This window comes from Pseudophryne corroboree, chromosome 6, assembly GCF_028390025.1.
Source record: "Pseudophryne corroboree isolate aPseCor3 chromosome 6, aPseCor3.hap2, whole genome shotgun sequence".
Taxonomy (NCBI): domain Eukaryota; kingdom Metazoa; phylum Chordata; class Amphibia; order Anura; family Myobatrachidae; genus Pseudophryne; species Pseudophryne corroboree.
The window spans coordinates 577,400,457-577,406,823 of record NC_086449.1 but is presented as its reverse complement, the minus strand read 5'-3'; the positions used below and the strand labels follow the sequence as shown (position 1 = coordinate 577,406,823).

Here is a 6,367-nt window from a genome sequence, read left to right as displayed (position 1 = left end):
AGACTCTGGCATACAGCTTCTATTCTCACTGTGTATCCCCCGGCTGCCTTCTGCAGCCGGGTAGTGAAGAGCGCTGAGCCCGCTTACAGAGCGGGCTGAAGCTCCGCCCCCCATATAATGGCGCCAAGTTCAAATTATTAAGCGCCTTTGATGCACTCCAGCCTTCTATGACTGGAGTATAGGGGACCATACCTATGTTGAAAACTGAAACTGTTTAATTCTGGTCAGGATTATATGGAACGCTTCAAGAATTTGCATGTCATCCTTGCACAGGGCTCATGCTGCGCAGGGGCTTTGCTAAACTTCTCTATATCGTTCCAATTTAGTGCTGCCGAAGCAAGCACTTCAAACACATGATAAAACATACATCCGTGACAAGGGGGGATGTTTGTACTCACCACACTTTAGGCGTACTCCAACTCGACCCCGAGGCTCCGACACACGCCGCACGCAGCGGTGTCCGGTCCCTTTTGTACTCATCTTCTGATGGAGTGGCCCCGACACGAGCCGCACGCAGCGGTGTCCGGCCATTTTTGATACTCACCGCTGCCATGCTGCCGGAATCTTCTGCTGGATGGAGTGGCCGCGACACGCGCCGCACGCAGCGGTGTCCGCCGACTCAGGAGAGCTCAGTGTCTCCCTCAGCCGGGGCCCATCCCTAGCCGCACGCAGCTGCGATGGGACCCCGCCGGCAGCTCCCACGGTGCAGACTGGCAGTGGCAGAGCTGCCAGTCTGTAAGAAAGAAAAATAAAATAATAAAGAAAAAAGAAAAATTTCTTCAGCTAAACCCAAGTGAACCAGCTCACATCGGGCACATACTAAGACTGGCTTGGAGGGGAGATAGTAGGGGAGGAGCTAGCCACAGGTTGAGAATTTTAAAGTGCCAGCTCCCAATTACTGCCTACTATATCCCCATTGTAACTACGCTCCAGTGGCCCCTAGTGGATGAAGGAGAAATATATATATATATATATATACACACACACACACACACACACACACACACATACCCATACATGTGTGCCACAGGATGAACACGTTAAGAAAAGACTACTCACTGCAGTGATGAGAAGATCCTGACACTCACAGCAAGCAGTGGAGTCCGGGTAGATGTTTCCCCTGCAGAGAGGAAATGGCCGCCAGCACCAGCAGAGAGCCCCGCTCTCCGTTATGTGCACTGCAACCCGGGTGCTTCAGGAGCCCCAGAAGCCTAGTATCTAAAACAAACTGTAGCCTTTCCTAAGTCAGCGGGGAGCGTGTCTCCCCCGCCGATCACACGCGCCACTGCCGGGGAGCTGAGCCCGCAGAGCAGAGCGGGAGAAAGCTCCACCCCCTATGCTCAAACTTCTGTATGAAGCTCCCGCGCAAACTTAGCAGGGAGCGCCTCTGTCTGAAGCTGTACTCAGCTTTAATGTGAGCCGTGGCCGGGGAGCGGGGGCGCTTAGCACGTCGGGTCGAGCGGGAGAAAGCTCCGCCCCCTATGTTCAAACTGTTTCTGTATGAAGCTCCCGCACAAACTTAGCGGGGAGCGCCTCTGTCTGAAGCTGTACTCAGCTTTATATGAAGCTCCCGCGCAAACTTAGCGGGGAGCGCCTCTGTGTGATGTCTAGTAATGGCGCCTAAATATAAAGGTGCCATCTGAAATAAAAATCTTTTTTTTTTTTTGTCATGCATCACACAGCCCCTATATGAGTGGAGGGGGGTTAGACCAGGGACCTGTGCGTGGCCCCCAAGCAGAGAGCGGGGAGTGAATATAAGACAGCACACATAATCACAGTTTAAGATTGGTGTCTGTACTCACCGCTGTTGTTTGATGGAGTGGCTCCGACACGCGCCGCACGCAGCGGTGTCCGACCACTTATACTCACCGCTGCCATAATCTTCTGCTGGTGGAGCGGCCCCGACACGCGCCGCACGCAGCGGTGTCCGGCAGCTCAGGAGAGCTCAGTGTCTCCCTCAGCCGGGGCCCATCCCGAGCCGCACGCAGCTGCGATGGGACCCCGCCGGCAGCTCCCGCGGTGCAGACTGGCAGTGGCAGAGCTGCCAGTCTGTGCGTGTGTGAAAGAAAAATAAAATAATAAAGAAAAAATTCTTCAGCTAAACCCAAGTGAACCAGCTCACCTCGGGCACTAACTAAGACTGGCTTGGAGGGGAGATAGTAGGGGAGGAGCTAGCCACAGTGTGAGAATTTTAAAGTGCCAGCTCCCAATTACTGCCTACTATTTCCCCATTGTAACTACGCTCCAGTGGCCCCTAGTGGATGAAGGAGAAATTGCTGAGTTTTATGGACATTTGCAGTGAGCTGAGATGACATGACATATCAGCAGAGCTGGATTAAGGCATCAGGGGGCCCGGGGTACTTAAGACAGGGGGGCCCTAAGGTGTAAAGGTAAAATTATAATATATATATATATATATATATATATATATATATATACGCTGTATCATTTGAACTAAGGGGAGTATCGGGTAGTTTGGGTTAATTACTTATTTCATATATACATACATACACACACACGCATATATACACATTACACATACACACACATACATATGGGTTGGTCTGATATGCCGGCGGTATCCCAATGATGAAAATCCTGACAGGGGCAAGGTAAGTATACTTACCTTTCCCCAATGCCCCGCTAACCCTCCCCCACCTCTGCAGCCTAACCATTTCCCTCCCTGGGTGTGCCTTAACCTAACCTTCCCTTCATGCAGCCTAAACCTAACACCCCCCCCACCCTAACCATAACCCTCCCCGGGTGTCCCTAAACTAAACCTAACCTCCCAGTATCCTAAACCTAGCCACCTCTCCACAGCCTGACCCTAACTCCTCCCCCCCACCACCATGGATTACTTCTCCGGTGGCCCAGCAAACACTCGTTCAGGTTTCCAGTGGTCGGGGTTCCGAGCACTGCCGGGATCCTGACCTGATCCCATACATACATACATACATACATACATACATATATACACACACACATACAGTGCAAAGTTGATCGGCACTCCCTTACCATAGGTTCATTGCCCAGGTACCATCCAACAATAATAGAACTTCTAAAGGACAGGTAATGGCACTCACAGGTCCTGCGAGACCTGTGAGTGCCGTTCCCTGTCCTTTAGAAGTTTTATGGGCCCTACAGACTCGGCGATGTGCCGCCGAGCTGCCCGACCTCCGATACGGCAGACGGGCGACCCGGCGGCGGGGGGACAGTGACGGTGGGAGTGAAGTTCCTTCACTCCCCCGTCACCCGGCTGCATTGAAGTGCAGGCCAATATGGACGAGATCGTCCATATTGGTCTGCATGTACAGCCGACGGGGGACCAGCGATGAACGAGCGCGGGCCGCGCATCGTTCATTGCTGGAACCTCCACACTCAAAGATATGAACGATATCTCGTTCATTTATGAACGAGATCGTTCATATCTGTGACTGATGTCGGCAAGTGTGTAGGGCAGTGTTTTTCAACCACTGTGCCGTGGCACACTGGTGTGCCCTGAGCAGTCTCCAGGTGTGCCGCCATAGAAGCAGAGCCAGGCCAGTCAGTGTTTTGCCGCTACTGAGGCCCTGGAATGATCAATACTGGTGGGTTTAGTGGTTGCAGAGCCAGTTCTAATTTTGGGCCCAGGCAGTGTTGGGCTCTTCTGGCTTTCTCAGATGTGGCTCAGGCGTTACCTATTTGAGTGTGCCTTGGCAATTTTTAAATCCTGTTCAGGGTGCCGCGAGTTGTAAAAGGTTGACAATCTCTGGTGTAGGGATAGATAGATAGATAGATAGATAGATAGATAGATAGATAGATAGATAGATAGATAGATAGATAGATAGATAGATAAAACTCACAGCCTAACTTCAAATTTAAAGCCTAACTTAAAAAAAAAATCCTGACTTACAAACATAACAGGAGAGTGGGAGCTTGTATGTTCCTCTCCTTCTCTGTAGTGCACCCCGCCAGCACTAATCCCCACACGCTGCCAGGGAACTTCCTCTTTTCAGCCTGAGGCTGCAGCTTGACTTCCTCCTATTGGGCGGCTGCAGGGGCAAACGCATGATTTACTGGGGGGTTTCCACATTGCACACATATGCACATTTCAGACACATACATGGCACACACACATTGTACACGCATACATAGCACACCATACTTACTGACTTTCTAGCTGCCCAGACACACATACGTAGTACACCACACATATACACATTGTACACACAGCACACCACACACACATACATAGCACACCACACACACACATATTGCACACACAGTATACCACAAATATAGCACACCATACTCCTACACATTGCACATACACATAGCACATTATACACGTACATAGTACACCATACACACATACACATTGCACACACAGCACACCACACATACATTGCACACAAATACATTGCACACCACACACACACATACATATACATAGCACAGCATATACACATATTCTCACCATGCGCATTGCACACACGCATACATAGTACAGTACACCACATACACATTAACCACAGAGCACACATACAAAATAAATTAAGCTGTCATAATTTATTAAAGATCGACCCCCCATTCCCCTTCCACCGCGAGATACACACCTGTCTCCACAAGGCAGAGCGGCACCGGAAGACACAACACCCCGGGTCAGCAGGTCTCACACGGGAACTGCCTAGGAGGGGCTGACGCTACAGCTCCCCCTACAGTCAGCCAGCCAGCCTCTTTGTCAGTGTGATGAGCAGGCAGCTGCGCGTTACTGACACAGCTGCCTGCGCTCCACACTGTCTCGTCTCTCCTTTCCCAAAAGAATCATCAGTGAGGGCAGGCCCCTGCGTGTGCGGCGCTGAGTCATCACTCACTCGCTCATTAAGCTCTGCAGTCGGGAAGGGAGAGCAATACCCTGCAAGCCAGTGCCGCTGATCAGATCGTATTAGAGATCTGATCTCCGGCGAGTGGAGGGGGGCCCTTTTCTGACAGGGGGGCCCGGGGTACTTATCCCCGGAGCCCCCCCATTAATCCGGCTCTGCATATCAGACATCATATTTTTGATTGCACCGAGCCAGGAAGGCTCTGGACCCTCCCCCACAGCATCCTCAGTGATTTGTGAGGACTGACTGCATTGTTCACATGAAATGGAGCCAGATAACAGATGGGAGAATTTGGTTACACACACTGCACAACTTGTGTTTTACCATGACTGTACACATACACACAGACAAGTATAATGCAAGCCTACACCTACTGTATGTGAGAGGGAGACAGAGAGAAGGCACCAGCACACCCAAGCTACCAAGCCCCAGTGAGGCTGTTAGCGGTTTTATTCAGTGAAACACTATATATGTTATATAATAGAAATATATATCCCCCTGGGACACAGGTGAACAATAGCGGCTCTCCCCCTTAGATACACCCTGTACCATGTTTCCAGCTTGTCTGGAGAAGCTGTGTGTGCCTGCTGCTGCTTGTATGCAGGGGAAGGCGCCAAAATGCCGCTGAGCCCTCTCTGAGGAAGCTCCGCCCCCTGTAATGGCACCGGAACTTCAATGATATTTATACTTGCAATGTCTCCCAACAGTGTAAAACATAACATAAATGCAAGTTTTTATAAATCGCTGCCAGTGTACACAGGGGGCTATAGTGGGTCCCCTCCAGGAGGGTCCCGTATGCCACACCTGTGTGAAACCCGCACCGTGAACCGGGGGACCTCCCTAGTGGGGCCCCGGTTTTTACTCATCACCTTCCGACTAATGATAGGTGTATGCAGCATGCTGCGATTGCGACAGCCAAAGCGCAGTGCCCCACTGAACAAACAACCTCTCAGGATGGTGGTCCTTCAGCGGGGAAGCAGCTCTGACGCCTCGCAAGGCCGGTGACTGTCCCTCCCCTAACTCCCACAGTGCAGGTATGCTGTTGCCCAAACAGCATACTGAAAATAACAAAGATTTAAAATAAACTGAAGAAAACTCCCTGGAGCTGCAGAGATGTGCATCCTCTCCTGAGGGCACTTTTTTCTAAACTGCCTGTGGGAAGGGGCATAGAGGGGAGGAGCCAGCACAACCAGTTGAAGAAATTTAAAGTGCACTGGCTCCTTTGGACCCCATCTATACCCCAATGCACTGTGTCCCCAATATCCCTTGTGGATGCTAGAGAAATCCTGTTTCTTAACAATATCACCAGGGACCTTAACTTTCCTCAGTTTTCTCAGATACAGGAACAGACGGAACTGCTATCTAAAGAATTTTTTTGATACTTGCAGAGACACTTCCACTCTAAGAGGGGAATTTCACTTGTTATTAGGCCCTTCACTGATTTTGAGACTTTGTTGGGAGATGTTCCTGTAAGGGCTTAATTTCCGATCTGTATGCACTACTGG

General features: G+C 50.7%; 1 pseudogene; it reads right to left on the bottom strand.

Annotated features, from left to right (window-relative positions):
* Positions 1-228: 228 nt before the first annotated feature.
* LOC134938818 (U6 spliceosomal RNA) lies at positions 229-344 on the bottom strand (annotated as a pseudogene).
* Between the last annotated feature and the right edge of the window lie 6,023 nt (positions 345-6,367).